General features: G+C 40.5%; 1 protein-coding gene and 1 pseudogene across 3 annotated transcripts in view; both read right to left on the reverse strand.

Annotated features, from left to right (window-relative positions):
* Positions 1-2,496, reverse strand: part of LOC149119865 (E3 ubiquitin-protein ligase RNF170 pseudogene) — a 54,607-nt pseudogene extending 52,111 nt beyond the window's left edge. Inside the window, exon 1 of the transcript XR_016227461.1 lies at positions 92-2,496. The product of XR_016227461.1 is annotated as an E3 ubiquitin-protein ligase RNF170 pseudogene (transcript). The remainder of the gene's footprint in view (positions 1-91) is intronic.
* The window catches only part of TTC28 (tetratricopeptide repeat domain 28), a 700,068-nt gene that overhangs the window by 561,799 nt on the left and 119,270 nt on the right, over positions 1-18,999 (reverse strand). The window lies entirely within an intron of this gene.

The following is an 18,999-nucleotide window of genomic DNA, read 5'->3' on the forward strand; positions in this document are numbered from 1 at the left end:
TCTCTCTCTCACTGTCCACTCTGCCTGTCAAAAAAAAAAAAAAAAAAGAAAAAAGAAAGAAAAAAAAAAGAAAACATTTCCATGAATGCACGCCTCAGCAAAGTGGGAAGATCCCTAATTCTCTCCATATTAGATCTGGGCTGCCCTGAGAATCTCCAGTTACAATCATTAATGTCTTAACACAATCCTACAACATCCTGAGACTGATCATCTTCACCAAAGACTGGTAGGAGCAAGGCCACCACACAAAGATGCCCATAGCTTGTCTCAACAGGGAAGGAGGCTTGGTGTAAACAGACCACAGTCAGTATAGGATTGCTGTCGAGAAGCAACAGGCGTATCCTGTCCTGCTTGAAATTGTTCTCGAAGCACCCTTACTAGCTCTTGGTTTTCTGGGTAAATGTTCTGATGTATACTTCTGAAAAGTGCATATACCAGGGTAGCAATCAAAACAAAACTACAACTGCTACAAGCACTTGGTCGCTTACTCCTTCTATAACTGAATCATCATCCAGATTCAAACTTTGAACTTCACCCTGATATTTGGTTATTCCAGGTCTAGGACCTCTGAGATCCACCACGCCCACCTCCGCCATCTCCCAGTGACTCCTGACAGGGGCAGGGTGATTCTGGGGCTGAGCCCTGGGGTTCCTGAAGGAAGGTGAAGTCTTGGGTCCAGAGATTCCTTCACAACAAAGAGCAATAAAATGATTTTTAAGAGACCCTTTCACATCACTCTCTCACACATATGGAACATGGGCATTTATGCTACAACCTTCTATGGCTGTGCTGTCCAGTGAGAAGGACTGCCAAATATATGTCCCCCTACACAGACGCAGCCAAAGATTCATCTAATCACCAATCATCTTCCTATACTCCAGATGAACGAATGAGGGTGAACTAGTACAAGCCTATACATGATCCATTTTCACAAAATAGTGCTACCATTAATAAATGATGCAAAACTACACTGAAGATTCTCATCTCTCCTTCATAAAGTATGTGAAATATTCTCTGCCTCTCACACAAAGAGTCCTGTGTGTTGTCATTCCTCCCCCAGTCTATGAATCTGAGTCCCAACCTTACACCACAAGCAAATCCAAGAAGCTGTCATTTTTATTTAACATTCATGGGCTATAGTTATGAAAAATGTACTCACTGTAATATGGTTGCATTCCTTCCATAGTCAGACTCTTATGATATAATTCAATCTTCTTAAAGACATTTTAGTGCTGAGGCATGTTAAAGAAAAGTATCATAAAATAATTCTAGAGACATGTATCCAAAAAACTATGCAAAATTAGAGCCAACAGTTAAACACTGACTAAAGATTAAATACGTTTAAGGAAAGACACTTTAATCATAGTTTCTTACCACTGTAATCACTCCATCAGGAATATTATATGAGGGTACTTGAAAAAGTTCATGGAAAGTGGAATTCAAAGATAAGTTTATTTTGGTGACAAAAATTTTTGAAATCTATGAATAGTTTTTTTTACAAATACATCCCCATGAACTGTCTGAAGACTCCTCTTATGTGAAGACTGTTGGTCTCTAATCTGTATCTATTTCTCATCACCCAATACTGAGTATTGCTTTTGGAATTCTTCTATGTCACATAATTCTCATGTATTATAGGTTTTTAAAATGATTTCACAAGTATTATATAAAAAGGGCAAAAGCTCTATCAAGTGACATTTTATTTCCTTCCCCTATATTAGCACCCCATGTTCCTTACACTAACTTACAGAGTTAAGAGACTACAATTTTTGATCACCCTAAGGAGAGAGCCTAACCCAGATCATCTTAGAAAGACAAAGTAATCCCCAAAGTAAATATGAGGACTGAAGTCCAATCTGGAGCAAGGCAGAGACCAAGTCCAGCACAGAAATTAATAAATTTGGCCATATACCCTTATTGTCATCTCTCAACCAAAGTATCTTTTCCTAGGGTTCTCCCTAGAGACATCTAAAACCAGACTGAGCATCCAGAACCATTCTACCATGTACCAGCATTTCTGAGTATATTCCTGAGGTTCTACCAAATCAGACAGACCTTTCAAGTAGGTAACTGATGAAGATATAGTTTGTATCAAAACTTTACTACAGGGCAGCATTGTGGCACAACAAGTCAAGCTGCCACATGCAATGCAGATATCCCATACATGAGTCCCAGTGTGAATCCCAGCTACTCCACTTCCCAAACAGCTCTCTACTCACACACCTTGAGAAGCAGTGGAAGATGGTGCAAGTACCTGGACCCTGTCACCCATGTGGCAGACCTGGATGGAGTTCTGGGCTCTTGGTTTCGGCCTGGCCCAACTCTGGCCTTTGTATCCATTTGGGGTTTGAAACAGTGTATGGAAATTCTCATAATCTCTCTCTGCCTCTCCTCTCTGTCATTCTCCCTTTCAAATAAATAAATAAATATTTTTTTTAAAAAACGTTACTACATCGTCACTGTTCAATTACTTACAGTTTACTTCTACTTGATCAATAAAAATCACTCAGGAAAAAAATTATGGAGGAGCTCAAATCAATCACAATGCTTACCCCTGGATAACTCATACAAATTATATAATTTTTTAAAATGAAGTGACAGATCTTTGTAACAAATCAACTTAAAAATTTTTTAAAGATGTATTTATTTATTTGAAAGTCAGAGTTACAGAAAGGGAAAGACACAAAGAGAATGACACTCTCCCTGTACTGATTCACTCCTCAGATGGCCTCAATGGCCAGTTTTGGGCCAGGCCAAAGCCAGAAGCTTCATCTAAGTCTCCCATATAGGTGTCAGGGGCCCAAACAGGTAGGCCGTGTACCACTGCTTTTCCCAGGCCATTAGCAGGGAGCTGGATTGGAAGTGGAGCAGCCAAGACACAAACCAGTGCCCATATAGGATGCAGGCATCACAGGCAATGGCTTAACCCACTACACCACAATGCCTGCCCCAAATTGTATGATTTGTAAACATAATGACCAATAAAATTAAATTGACTTTTCAAGTGTTTTAACTAAAATGAACAAAGAAACCATAGAGCTCTTCTTTTGAAAAGGGATCTGAACCACAGAATAGAGGGGTTAGGTACTTTGAAATATATAAATACACTAAAGCTAATAAGGAACTGAGTAGCACAACAGAAAGATACCATTTTCTGGCTTGTAAAATAGAAAATATATACTTTGTGAACAACTGTTAGTTTCATTCTGTTAGAAAAAAGTATTCCTCAATTAAATATTTTATACAATTATAATTATCAAATGTCTTATTACATATACCCATAAATTTATAGCTATGTTGTTTCGTTGCCCACAGAAATTTACAAAATCTTAGAACTAGATAAGATCTCAAGATTATCTCATCTGGTCATCTTAATCTGATTTCCTCAATAAGGAAAATGAACAATTTTATCAAAAATAATATATCTAACAGGTAAGGACAGAACAAGAATTCAATTATTCTTACTGCTAGTCCACATGTACAGTTCTATCCAATCACTAAATTCAATCCTAATAGCCTAAAAGTACCCACAATACTATAAAGCCAACCCGTAATTATTTCCAGGTGAAGTTTTGAGCAAAATGTAATGCAGATAACATTTGTCACTGGCTTGTCAAACCTCTTCTCTGCCCTTTGTTACTCACCTTATGGTGTTGCTTCTCCTTTTCCTACTTCAGCATTCATTGATCTTATACCCTTCCTATATCCACCCCTGTGTTAAACGCTGATCTTAGGGAAAGACTGAAAATGTATTCATGGTAAGCTAAGGATGGACTCTTCTCTAAAGATACCTATTTTAACAGTTGGCAAAGAAAGAATCAAGAGCTATGGCATCTCAGGTGTTGAGGAAGTAGCAGGAGACCTTCCAGCCTAGTACCAGACCACAATGGTAACCTCTGATAATGAGGCAAGCCCAGCCTAGCCTACACCTTTTAAGTTTTATTTTTTTATTTGACATCACTACAAAGCATCAGTTATAAAGCTCCAAGTCATGCTGGTCTGCCAGCTTTCACAGAAAGCAGCTTTACTGACATCAACAGCACCTTTTCTTACCACCTGGGCATCTGTCAAACCATCTGAGCCAACAGCTGAGAGGCAGTGTGCCAAGGCAGGCTTCTGGCAGATGGATATGGCTGGAAGCATTCAAATCAGTTTGGATGGTGAATGGCAAAAAATGCCATTTAGGAATCTAAACTCTTCTGCCTGAACCCCACCTACCAACCCAGCTTTACTACATTTGAATGTTTTTCCACTGATTCACAAACATGTTTTCTCATCCCCATGTCAATCATGATGTTTTCCTTACCTACAATGCCTCCTATATGCATATCTAAATCCTGCCAATCCTTTAGGGTATATTCAAGTTCCACTTTCTTCAAGAAGACTTCCCTTGACCTCAAGTATAAGTTCTGATAATAACACTCCCAGGATGGGAGTTGTGGTACAACAGGTTAACTGACAGCTAATGAGCCAGCATCCCATATCGGAGTTCCAGGCTCCAGTCCCAGCTGTTCCACTTCCAATCCAGCTTCATGCTAATGCACCTGGAAAAGTATGGAAGAATAGGCCAAGAACTTGGGTTCCTGCCACCCTTGGGAGACCAGGACGGAATTCCTGGCTCCTGGCTGCTGCCTGGCCCAGAACATTTGGCTGCTGGGACATTTGTGGCATGGACCAGCAGATGAAGTATCCTCTCACGTGTGTTCATTCCCTCTCTACAACTCTGCCTTCCAAATAAATAATCTAAAAAAACAACAACAACAAAACCTATATACGCCACGCTTGAAAAATATTTTAATGTTTCTTCCAAAGACTAATACCTCTAAATTCTAATTATTTAGCACACATTTATTATATGCTGTTAAATCTTATTTGCTGTATAGTCAGTTTATTACATCTAAGAGATCTAAGTTTCTCAAGGGCAACCACTTGGTCCTTCTCATGCATCTATTTATTCAGCTAACTTCAGTTAATGTCTGTAGTTGCCAAGCCCTGTGCTAGGTGCCAAGAAAATAAAAATAAAAATAAACATTCCTATTCTCAAAGGACTTATTCTGGGATGATGTTGTGGCATAGTAGGTTATGCAGCCACCTGCGACATCGGCATACCAAACGGACGCCTGTTTGAGTCCTGGATGTTCCACTTCCGATTCGGCTCCCTGCTAATGCACCTGGGAAAGTATAAGATGGCCCAAGTGCTTGGGTCTCTGCCACACACATGAGAGACCTGGAAGTAGCTCATGTCTCCTGGCTTCAGCCTGGCCTAGCCCCAGCCGTTGCGGCCATTTGGGGAGTGAATCAGCAGATGATAGATCTCTCTCTCTCTGTCTCCCCTGCCTCTCTCTCTCTCTGTAACTATGCTTTTCAATTAAATAAATAAGTCTTAAAAACAAAAAGTCTCTATTCTTTTTGTTCTTCAGTCTATCTTAACTCTTCTGTACTCATTACAGTGGCTGGTACAACGTTAAACACAATGACTAACCAAGTATTTGCCAAATAATTGAACAAGAACATCATTAAGGGACAGTATTTTGCATAGTAGCTAAAATGCTATGTAGAATGTCCATATCAGAGTGACTGGGCTCAAGTCCTTCCTCTGCTCTCAGTTCCAGATTCCTGCTAATATATGTCTGGGAGACAGCAAGTGATGCCTCAAATACTTGGGTCACTGTTACCCACATGAGAGACTTGGTCTAGTCCTGTTGTAGACATTTGGCCAGTGAACCAATAGATGGATGGGAAACCTTTGTCTCTCTGACTTTCAAATAAATAAAATAAAATTACATCTTTAAATTTAAAAATACGTAACTTGGGGAGGGTTTTAGGACACTTAAGAAACCATTTGGGATGTCTGGATTCCATATTAAAGTCTTTGAGTTCAAGTCAAGGCTTCTCAATTCTAACTTCTTACTAATGTTCACCTTAGGAGGCCACAGATGATGACTAAAAGTAGTTGGATCACTGTAACCAATGTAGGAGATCTGGATTGGGTTCTGGACTTCTGAATTTAGCCTGGCCATTTCAGGTAAATAATTTTCTAAATATAAAAATTCAGGGCCAACATTGTGGCACAGCAGATAAAGCTGCCTCCCAAGACTTGGGCAGCCCATATGGGCACCGATTCAAGTCCCAGCTGCTCCATTTCCAATCCAGCTCCTTGCTAATGGCCTCAGAAAGCAGTGAATGATGGCCCAAGTGCTTAGGCCCTTGCCACCCACATAGCAGACCTGGATGAAGCTGGCTTTGGCCTAGCATAGCACTGGCTATTGAAGCCATCTGGTAACTGAATCAGTGGATGGAAGATCCATCTCTGTCTCGAATCAGTGGATGGAAGATCAATCTCTTTCTGTCTCTCCCGCTCTGTAACTCTGACTTCCAAATAAATAAATAAATCTTTTTAAAAAATAAAAAAGAGCTTTGCAATTATATGCTCATTACAAAAAAGATATTTTAAAATGAAAAAATGTGCTTTATTTGCTAATTGGAAGAGACAACTATGGAAAGTGTGGTCTTCAGCACTTTTCTCAATCTAAACACTGGAGATCACAGATTTTGCAAAACACAACTGTAAGTGATTATTCCATATCCCAAAGCTCCATACTTCCATATTTAACAAGTCATAGCTTTTCTTTCCTCATAAATAAGATCTACATTTTAATTCCCCCCAAAATTTAGTGCAATGAAAAGATCACTGATGCCTTCTCTATAATTGCTCAGTGAAAAAGTGTTTTTATTTCTTTAAGCTTTTAATTAATTAACTAATTAATTAATTATTTGAAAGGCAGGGTTAGAGAGAGAGGAGAGACAGAAAGATCTTCCATCTGCTGGTTCACTCCACAAATGCTCACAGCAGCCAAAAAGGTGTTTTCTAAAGATGTGATACAGTTTAACAGAAAACATATTTCTATTTTCAAAGAGTTAATCCTTACTACATGTCTGAAAAAAGAAGTAAATTATATTATTGACATTTTGCAGAAGTAGATAGTAAATTATTTTAAATAACTTCTTAGGGACAAAGAGCCTCAATATCATAAATGCGACTACAATTCACTTTGAAATATAATCTAAAGCAGCATAAAATCTCATTTCTTCTTGAAAGTGTGTCAGTAAAGTTTATCTACATTATTGCAGTGCTGGGCTAGGGCGAAACCAGCTTCATCCAGGTCTGCTATGTGGGTGGCAAGGGCCCAAGCACTTGGGCCATCATTCACTGCTTTCTGAGGCTATTAGCAGGAAGCTGGATTGGAAGTGGAGCAGCCAGGACTTGAACCAGTACCCACATGGGATGCCAAAGTCTCAGGAGGCAGATTTATCTGCTAGGCCACAATGCTGGCTTCATGTCCCAGCTGCTCCACTTCTGATGCAGCTCCCTGTTAATGCACCTGGGAAAGCAACAGAAGATGCCCCAAGTGCTTGGACCTCTCCACCCACATGGAAGACCTGAAAGAAGCTCCTAGCTCCTGGCTTTAGCCTGGCTCACCCATTGCCATTGAGGTCATTTGGGGAGTGAACCTGCATATGAAAGATCTCTGTCTCTCCCTCTCTTTCTTTGTAATTATTCTTTCAAATAAATAAATATAGAAGTACAAAATATTTTAAAATACCATGTTCCATAAATTCTATTGTATAGTATAATGACATCAATACAAAGTCTAATAGACTTGTACTGCAATAACACTTGGTAAGTCCTGACTTCTTCCTATTCCCCCCAGCATTGAAAAACAAAAATAAAAAGCTATCAAAAAGTCACAATGGAATTATTTCAGTGATTGAGCTGGGTACATTTAGTAGTCATCACCTCCGCATGCGGCGCTGGCACACCAGGTTCTAGTCCCGGTTGGGGCACCGGTTCTGTCCCAGTTGCTTCTCTTCCAGTCCAGCTCTCTGCTGTGGCCTGGGAGTGCAGTGGAGGATGGCCTAAGTGCTTGGGCCCTGCACCCATATGGGAGACCAGGAGGAAGTGCCTGGCTCCTGGCTTCAAATTGGCGCAGCGCGCTGGCCACATCACACCAGCAGTAGTGGCCAATTGGGGGGTGAACCAATGGAAAAAAGAAAGACCTTTCTCTTTCTCTCTCTCTCTAACTCTGCCTGTCCAAAAAAAAAAAAAAAAAAACTAGTTTGGATGTTCTACATTTATTCTTGCTACTTATCACCATGGCTACCTGAGCTGCTGACGATATCTGGCAAGATGTGTACGTCTACGCTAACAAAGAAGAGGGAAAATAGTAAAACCATTCATTCACTCAGCTCACATCTCACAACTTGCCTTTCACCACTGTTAAAACCTGCTGCAATAATCTTAGAAAATTACAGTTTAAAAAACAGGTGATTAACTCAACTAATCCTAAAAATAGAATATTTACAGTATCACAGCCTGTTTAGTGATTCAATTACACAAAGATTAGTTCTTTCTCCTACAAAGTGCTTGAGTTAAAAAGGGAAGAACTAGGCTCAAAATCCTAAATTGCCATTATTTATGTGACTTGTGAAATCACTTAACTTTCCTGGACTATTTCTATATCTGTGAAAGACAAACTGTAAAATATTTTACAAACAGAGACTTTTCTAGAAGATACCAGGTATTAACTATATTTCAAGCACCAGAGGTATTTAATATATCAAAATAGATTTAAGAGATGTAGTCACTATATATTTAGTAATTAACTATTAATATATTAAATAATAATTTTATATAAAAATATATATTTAATAAGAATATGTTGACTAATTAAATTTATCCATATTTAGTGTTTGAAATATAGTAATACATTTTTTCCCACTTGCAGATTCTGGTTTTAGAAATACTCCCCATGAAAGTTGGAAGCATTTCCACTGAGATCTGGTACCAGACAGGGATGCCCACTCTCACCACTGCTATTCAATATAGTTCTGGAGGTTCTAGCCAGAGCTATTAGGCAAGAAAAAGAAATTAAAGGGATACAAATTGGGAAGGAAGAACTCAAACTATCCCTCTTTGCAGATGATATGATTCTTTATTTAGGGGACCCAAAGAACTCTACTAAGAGACTATTGGAACTCATAGAAGAGTTTGGCAAAGTAGCAGGGTATAAAATCAATGCACAAAAATCAACAGCCTTTGTATACACAGACAATGCCATGGCTGAGGAAGAACTTCTAAGATCAATCCCATTCACAATAGCTACAAAAACAATCAAATACCTTGGAATAAACTTAACCAAGGACGTTAAAGATCTCTACAATGAAAATTACAAAACCTTAAAGAAAGAAATAGAAGAGGATACCAAGAAATGGAAAAATCTTCCATGCTCATGGATTGGAAGAATCAATATCATCAAAATGTCCATTCTCCCAAAAGCAATTTATAGATTCAATGCAATACCAATCAAGATACCGAAGACCTTCTTCTCAGATCTGGAAAAAATGGTGCTGAAATTTATATGGAGGCACAAGAGACCTCGAATAGCTAAATCAATCTTGTACAACAAAAACAAAGCCGGAGGCATCACAATACCAGATTTCAGGACATACTACAGGGCAGTTGTAATCAAATCAGCACGGTACTGGTACAGAAACAGATGGATAGACCAATGGAACAGAATTGAAACACCAGAAATCAACCCAAACATCTACAGCCAACTTATATTTGATCAAGGATCTAAAACTAATTCCTGGAGCAAGGACAGTCTATTCAATAAATGGTGCTGGGAAAACTGGATTTCCACGTGCAGAATCATGAAGCAAGACCCCTACCTTACACCTTACACAAAAATCCACTCAACATGGATTAAAGACCTAAATCTACGACCTGACACCATCAAGTTATTAGAGAACATTGGAGAAACCCTTCAAGATATTGGCACAGGCAAAGAGTTTCTGGAAAAGACCCGGGAGGCACAGGCAGTCAAAGCCAAAATTAACTATTGGGATTGCATCAAATTGAGAAGTTTCTGTACTGCAAAAGAAACAGTCAGGAGAGTGAAGAGACAACCGACAGAATGGGAAAAAATATTTGCAAACTATGCAACAGATAAAGGGTTAATAACCAGAATCTACAAAGAGATCAAGAAACTCCACAAAAACAAAACAAACAACCCACTTAAGAGATGGGCCAAGGGCCTCAATAGACATTTTTCAAAAGAGGAAATCCAAATGGCCAACAGGCACATGAAAAAATGTTCAAGGTCATTAGCAATCAGGGAAATGCAAATCAAAACCACAATGAGGTTTCACTTCACCCCGGTTAGAATGGCTCACATGCAGAAATCTACCAACAACAGATGCTGGCGAGGATGTGGGGGAAAAGGCACACTAACCCACTGTTGGTGGGAATGCAAACTGGTCAAGCCACTATGGAAGTCAGTCTGGAGATTCCTCAGAAACATGAAGATAACCCTACCGTTCGACCCAGCCATCCCACTCCTTGGAATTTACCCAAAGGAATTTAAATTGGCAAACAAAAAAGCGGTCTGCACCCTAATGTTTATTGCAGCACAATTCACAATAGCCAAGACCTGGAACCAACCTAAATGCCCATCAACGGTAGACTGGATAAAGAAATTATGGGATATGTACTCTTTAGAATACTATACCGCAGTAAGAAACAACGAAATCCAGTCATTTGCAACAAAATGGAGGAATCTGGAACACATCATGCTGAGTGAAATAAGCCAGTCCCAAAGGGACAAATACCATATGTTCTCCCTGATTGGTGACAACTGACTGAACACCAAAAAGGAAACCTGTTGAAGTGAAATGGACACTATGAGAAACGGTGACTTGATCAGCATAGCTCTGACTGTTAATGAACAACTTAATACATTATCCCTCTTAGTAGTTTTTTTGTTTGTTCTACTTAATATGACTGGTTTAATTCTGTAATTAATACACAGTTATTCTTAAGTGTTGAAATTTAACTGAAATGTGATCCCTGTTAAACATAAGAGTAGGAATAAGAGAGGGAAGAGATGTACAATTTGGGACATGCTCAAGCTGACTTTTCCCAAATGGTAGAGTTAGAAACATACCAGGGGACTCCAATTTAATCCCATCAAGGTGGCATGTACCAATGCCATCTCACTATTCCAAGTGATCAATTTCAGTTCACAATTGATCATAATGAAAGGACTAAGAGTCAAAGGGAGCACATAAACAAGAATAGTGTCTGCAAATACTAACTGATAGAATAAATAACAGGGAGAGTGATCCAACATGGGAAGCGAGATACTCAGCAGACTCACAGAATGGTGGATGTCCTAAACAGCACTCTGGCCTCAGAATCAGCCCTAAAGGCATTCGGATCTGGCTGAAAAGCCCATGAGAGTATTTCAGGCATGGAAAGCCAAGACACTCTGGCAAAAAGATCTCTGTGAGTGAGATCCCAGTGGAAAGAACAGGTCTTCAAAGAAGGAGGTACCTTTCTCTGAAGGGAGGAGAGAACCTCCACTTTGACTATGACCTTGTCTAATCAAGATAAGAGTCGGAGAACTCAAGGGGCTTCCATAGCCTTGGAAACCCATGACTGGTGCATAGGGAGATTACTGATGCCATAAACAGGAGTGTCAATTTGTAAAGTCAACAACAGGAGTCACTGTGCACTTACTCCTCATGTAGGATCTCTGTCCTTAATGTGCTGTACATTGAGACTTAATGCTATGATGAGTACTCAAACAGTATATTTCACTTTGTGTTTCTATGGGGGTGCAAACTGTTGAAATCTTTACTTAATGTATATTAAACTGATCTTCTGTTAAAAAAAAAAAAAGAAGAAATTATCAATTCCCAACTTGACTCTCACTGGGATTAAACATGACAATAGATCTGATCTGATTTCATCATCATTTAAAAAATCATCTATTATTTTTCACTTTATGTTTGTGTGGGAGCAAACTGTTGAAATCTTTACTTAATGTATGCTAAACTGATCTTCTGTATATAAAGAGAATCGAAAATGAATCCTCATGTGAATGGAAGGGGAGAGGGAGTGGGAAAGGGGAGGGATGCGGGTGGGAGAGACGATATGGGGGGGAAGCCATTGTAATCCATAAGCCGTACTTTGGAAATTTATATTCATTAAATAAAAGTTAAAAAAAAGAAATAAAAAAAAAGAAATACTCCCCATGGTTGCATAGCAAATGTAATATTTGATATTTTAGAATGTGTGCAATGAATTTTAGGCCTCTAATCAATCTGCTTATCATATTCTAGCCTTCATAGCATTTTTACTGTGAAAAAACACAAAAATAACCTTTATTTTTCATTTTCTAGATGAAACTCAAATTATTCTGGAAAAGTCGATATTATCCCCTTTAAATGTTAATTTCCACCCACAACTGAATTTACATTTAGAATAGAAACAGTACTTGGTAGAACATCCAATTAAACCTATTCCAGATTAAAATATTATTTGTTGAGGGCCTGGTATTATGGCACAGGAGGCTAAGCTACTGCCTACAACACTGACATCACATATGAGTGTGGGTTCCATCCCAGCTGCTCCACTTCTGATCCAGCTCTCTGCTAGTGCTCCTTGAAAAGCAGAAAAATATGGCCCAAGTGCTTGGACATCTGCCACCCCCATGGGAGACCCAGGAGTTCCAGGCTTAAGGCTCCAGACCTGCGCAAGCCTAGGCTCAGTCATTGCCACCATCTGAGGAGTGAACCAGCTGACAGAAACTATCTCTCTCTCTCTCTCTCTCTCTCTCTCTCTCGCTTTCCCTGACTCTCCCTCTCTGTGTAACTCTGCTTTTCAAATAAATAAAGAAATCTTTTAAAAATTACTTACTGTGACTGGCACTGTGGCATAGTAGATTAAGCCTCCACCTGCCGTGCCAGCATCCCATATGGGCACCAATTCAAGTCCCAGATGCTCTACTTCCAATCCAGCTCCCTGCTAGTGGCCTGGGAAAGCAGTAGAGGACGGCCCAGGTACTTGGGCCCCTGAACACATGTAGGAGACCCAGAAGAAACTCCTAGCTCCTGACTTCAGATAAGCCCAGCTCTGGCCCTTGTGGCCATTTGGGGAGTGAATCAGCACATGGAAGATCTCTGTCTCTATCTCCCTCTCTCCCTCTCTGTAACTCTGCCTTTCAAATAAAATAAGTAAATTTTTTAAAAAATCACTTATCAATGAGTTAAAAATTTTTTGTTTTCCTGATTCCATATTTCCTTCTACTGTTTCTAGTATTCAGTTGTTAGTTGTTATCTTTGAAATCTTACCATGCATACATAAAAAAACCTAATGTTAATATTTTGGCCAACTCTCCTTCTGAACAATATAAGGACTCCTCCCTCAAGTTACACACTATTGCACTTACCACCAGAATGGAAGGTGCATTAGAGCAATGGCATTTATCTATTTTCTTACTACTGAACACTATAGTTCAGGGAAATATCTTTTCCTCGTTGGTCCTAGGTAAGTTAACAACAGAAAAGTATACAAATTTATTCAGTGCATATCTTACATGATATGAGAGTCTTCATAAGGAAATGAAGAACTAAAGAAACAGGTAAACCTGTGTGTTTTTATTCCAGATTTGACAAAGAGTAGACAGTTGTGGAGAAACATAAAAGGACCAAAGGATACGATCTAAAGGTAATAAACTGGGGGGAAATTAGCAATGCTTGTTTATTCAGATTCCTTTCTATGCCTCTTCATCTTCAAAGGTAAGGAATTCTACTTTCCTCTCATGAGAGTCTTACCATCTGTTTCAGAAGTCTATCAAAAATCCTTCCTAGGTTTTATGACCTGCTTCAGGGGAAAAGGATAGGGGGAAGATGAGAGTGATCCTTCTGCTGTTACTGCTTTCTCAAATGTCAAGTACAATATTTTGGGGGAACATGTACTGAACTCCACCAATAACTGATACCTAAAGTTGTAGTCAGCAAACCACAGCCCATGAGTCAAATCTTGACCAGTGTCTGGTTTTACAAAACTTTACTGGAATACAGCCATGCTAATTTGTTTATGTACTATCTGTGGATGTTTTAATGCTACAGCAAAGTTAAGCAGTTGTGACACAGACCACATGGCCCACAAAGCCTCAAATATTTACTGTCAAGGCCTTTACAGAAAGTTTGTTGACACCCCCAGCCTAGAAAAATTTCTAGTATATAACAGACACTCAACAAACATCAGTTGCATAAAACATTGCAGTATTTTAGCTATGTGTTTTTTTAAAGTTTTGTTTATCTTTAAAAATGGGGACCAGCATTGAGGTATAGCAGGTTAAGTCACTGCCTGCAGCACCGGCATCCTGTATGGACCCCGGTTTCAGTCCCAGCTGCACCACTTCTGATCTAGCTCCTTGCTAATGCATCTGAGAAAGCAGCAGAAAATGGTTCAAGTCCTTGGTCCCCTGCATCCATGTGGGAGACCCAGATGAAGCTCCTTGCTCCTGGCTTCAGCCTGGCCTAACCCTGGCCACTGAGGTCATTTGGGGAGTGAACCAGTGGATGCAAGATTTATCACTCTCCCTCTCTCTCTCTCCCTCTCTTCCCTTCAAATAAACAAATAAAAAACTGTTTATTTGAAAGGCAGAGTTACAGAGAGAGAGTGGGAGAGAGAGAGAGAGAGGGAGGGAGGGAGGGAGGGAGGGAGGGAGAGAGAGAAAGAGAAAGAGAGAGACTTCCATCTGATGGTTTACTCCCCAGATGACCAAAATGGCCAGGATTGGGTCAGGCCAATGCTAAGAGCCAGGAGCTCCATCCAGGTCTCCCACATGGGTGGCAGGGGCCCAAATACTTGGGCCATCTTCTGATTTTCCCGGATCATTAGCAGGGAGCTGGATTGGAAGTAGAGCAGCCATGGCACAAACAGGAGCCCATATGGGATATCAGCATTGAAAGTGGCAGCTTTGGCCGGCACTGTGGCTCACTAGGCTAATCCTTCGCCTGCGGTGCCATTACTCCGGGTTCTAGTCCTGGTTGGGGTGCCGGTTCTGTCCCAGTTGCTCCTCTTCCAGTCCAGCTCTCTGCTGTGGCCCAGGAAGGCAGAGGAGAATGGCCCAAGTGCTTGGGCCCTGCACCCACATGGGAGACCAGGAGGAAGTACCTGGCTCTTGGCTTCGGATCCGCGCAGCGTGAGCCGTAGCGGCCATTTTGGGGGGTGAACCAACGGCAAAAAGGAAGATCTTTCTCTCTGTCTCTCTTTCTCACTGTCTAACTCTGCCTGTCAAAAAAAATTAATTAAAAAAAAATTTTTAAAAATGGCAGTTTTACTCACTACGCCACAACACCAATTCTAGTTATGTCTGTTTTAATCCCACAAATTATTTAAAACAGATATTATTTAAAACAGATAATTCTCATTTAGATTTTCGTAGATATTTACTAATTTCTTTGTTCATAAACATTATATATGCTGGGCTTTTTCAGGGCCATTTTTTTTTCACCATAAAACACACTCTTGAGGAAATGTCAGTCAGTGGTAAACTCAGTTTCTGTTTAACCAAAAATGTCTTTATTTCTCCTTCATTCTTAAAAGATCATTTTTTTAAAGATTTATTTTTATTTGTTTGAAAGGCAGAGGCATATATAGGGAGAAAGATAGAAACAGACAGAGAGAGAGAGATCTTCCATCCACTGGTTCACTCCCCAAATGGCTGAAACGGCCAGGGCTAGATCAGGCTAAAGCCAGGAGCCACAAGCTTCTTCCAGGTCTCCCATGTGGGTGAAGGGGTCCAGGGTCTTGGGCCATCTCCATTGTTTTCCCAGGCACATTAACAGAGAGCTGAATTGGAAGTGGGGCAGCCGGGACTCAAAACGACACCAATAAGGGTACCAGCTACATCACAACGCTGACGCCTTAAAAGGTCATTTTGTGAAATGATAACATACAAGGTCAACAGGTAATCTCCTGTACACTGGAGATACTATTCCACTGGCCTCTAGCTTCCACTTTTCCTACTGAGAAATCTATTATTTGCTAAACATTATTCCTCTTAAATTAAATTAAATTAATTAATTTTCTTTCTGGTTGATTTTAAGATTTTTCTCTAGGTCTTTGTTATTCATTGATGCATCAGGCATCTAATACTGTATAACAAGTTGTTCTCAAAGTATGGTGACTTAAAACAATAAACATTTACTATTCTTCAGCTTCCATGGGGTCAGCAATTCAGAAGCAGCTTTGCTGGCTAGTATTTCTCAAGACACTTTACAAAGCTGCAGTCAAAATGTTAGACAGGCCTATAAACATCTGAAGGCTTATTCAGGTCAAGAGGATCTACTTTCCAGGTAGTTCACTCCTATGCCTCACAAACTGATGTGAGTTATAGGCAGAAGGCTTCAGACTCCCAAACACTACACTGATATGGGCATTTACCTCCAAGGTAATCTTTTTTTTTTTTTTTTTTTTTTTTTTTTTAACAGGCAGAGTGGACAGTGAGAGAGAGAGACAGAGAGAAAGGTCTTCCTTTGCCGTTGGTTCACCCTCCAATGGCCGCCACGGCTGGCGCACCGTGCTGATCCGAAGGCAGGAGCCAGGTGCTTCTCCTGGTCTCCCATGCGGGTGCAGGGCCCAAGCACTTGGGCCATCCTCCACTACCCTCCCGGGCCACAGCAGAGAGCTGGCCTGGAAGAGGGGCAACCGGGACAGAACCCGGCGCCCCGACCGGGACTAGAACCCAGTGTGCCGGCGCCGCTAAGCGGAGGATTAGCCTAGTGAGCCGCAGCGCCGGCCCAAGGTAATCTTACGTATGTCCTTATTTTTTACTGTTCTTATTTTGATTTATACTTTTTCATTTGGGATACTGTTGTTGCTGTTTGGGGTTTTATTTATTTAGAGAGGTAGAGAGACATCAATAGACAAAGAAAGCACTACCATCTCTTGGTTCACACCCTAAATACCTACAAGAGCTAAGCTGGGCATGGATTGAGGCTGGAAGCCAGGAACTTAGTCCATGTTTCCTACTTGTGTGGCAGGAACCCAATCACTTGAGCCATCACTGTTGCCTCTCAAGATTGGAACTAGCAGGAAGCTGGAGTCAGGGATCAAAGTCAAGTGTCCCAATATGGGAGCATCTTCACCAGTATGTTAACGGCTAGACCAAATGCCCACCCCTACTACTTTTTTTTTTTGTTTTTTGCTTCACATTTGAGGTATGTTATAAGATTTTTCTTAATTTCTGCAAGTCCAGCAATTCATTAGCCAAAGGTTTATTGTGAAAGGTCTCTTTAACCTAATTTGTCTATGATTCCTCCAGAAGTGAAAATTCCAAGCCCTTTTCTTTTTTCTTTTTAAGATTTTTTTTATTTATTTTGCAAGGCAGAGTAACAGAGAGAGAGGGAGACAGAGAAAAAGATTTTCCATCTGCTGCTTCACTATCCAAATGGCCCCAGTGGTCAGGGCTAGGCCAGGCTGAAGCCAGGATCCAGGAACTCCATCCAGGTCCCCACAGGGGTGACAGGGCCCAAGCACTTGGGCCATCTTCTGCTGCCTTCCCAGGCATTAACAGGAAGCCGGATTGGAAGTGGAACAACAGTGACTTGAACCAGCACTCTGCTATAGAATGCCAACATTGCAAGTGGTAGCTTAATCCACTGCCCCACAACACTGACACCACCACCACCACCACCACAATCTTTTTCATAGACATTCATCATTTACCTGGTAAATAATTCTACCATGGACTAATTTTCATATTTATTATAAGTAACAGGCTATTCTGGGTTTGTTTATATGGTAAGATGTAAACTGTCACCAAGAAACCAAAAACTTTGGAGTATTTGAATCACACAGCATCTCATTTAAGTGAGGTTACATCATGCCAGAAATATTGCAAAGCCTGAATAACAAGATGTTTGAAGAATTTCAGTTTCTTTATGTCCAAGTGATTAACGTCTCCAAAAAGAAATGACATGTAGAGGGCCTACTCAAAAACGGCTCACACAGGAGTGAGCATTATGATGCATTACGTTGAACTGCCGCTTAAGAAGCCCACCTCCCACATGGAAAGGCCCTTGATCAAGTCCTACCTCCACCTCTGATACAGCTCCCTGATAATGCACCTGGGAGGTGGCAAATAACAGCCCAAGTACTTGGGATGCTGCTACTCATGTGGGAGATCTGGATGGAGTTCCTGGCTCCTGACTTTGGCCTGACCCAATCCTGGCCGTTGCAGACATTTGAGGAGTGAATCATCAGAAGATCTCTCCTTCCCCCTCTCTCTCTCCTTTCCCCATCACTCTTCCTTTCAAATAAATAAATAAATATCTTTTGTTTAAAAAAAATGGCTCACCTTTAGGAATCATTATCTTATCTATGTGCTTAGAAACATATTTTCTACAATGATCAATTGGCGTGCCATAATCGAAAATGTTAGTTAAAAGTCATTAAATAGTTTGGCTTAGCCAACTTGAATAATTTTGAATAAGAAGCCTCAGCCTTCAAAGTACCTGAAGGTATTGCAGGCATAGTAACTTTAGCTTTTTGTATATTTGCTTGTTTAAATACTTTCCTTTTTAAAGTCCAGTCTCTAAAAAATAGAAATACATAACATTCAACCCACACCCAACTATCAAGTCTGTTAGTTCTACCTCCTGGATTTGTCTACTACACTTCATCCCAATTGCCTCTGTCCCAGTCTGAGGCAATATTTACCATCTCTCCCCTGGTAGAGCAACAGCTTTCTATTTCCCCATTAACAGTCTTGCCTCTGTGTAGCCCATCATCTACAACCTGATCAAAGCAGTTTTTGTTCAGGATATATCTTAGTATTTTTTTAAAGATTTATTTTATTTGAAAGTCAGAGTTACACAGAGAAAGGAGAGAGAGAGAGAGAGAGAGAGAGAGAGATCTTCCATCCGTTGGTTCACTCCCCAGATGGCCACAACGACTAGAGCTGCGCTGATCCAAAGCCAGGAGCTTCTTCCCAGTCTCCCATGTGGATGTAGGGGCCCAAGGACTTGGGTCATCTTCTACTGTTATCCCAAGCCATAGCAGAGAGCTGGATTGGAAGTGGAGCAGCCGGGACTAGAACCGGCACCCATATGGAATGCCAGCACTTCAGGCCAGGGCTT

This window comes from Oryctolagus cuniculus, chromosome 21, assembly GCF_051225735.1.
Source record: "Oryctolagus cuniculus isolate XC-2025 breed Fujian yellow rabbit chromosome 21, ASM5122573v1, whole genome shotgun sequence".
In the NCBI taxonomy this organism is placed as follows: Eukaryota; Metazoa; Chordata; class Mammalia; order Lagomorpha; family Leporidae; genus Oryctolagus; species Oryctolagus cuniculus.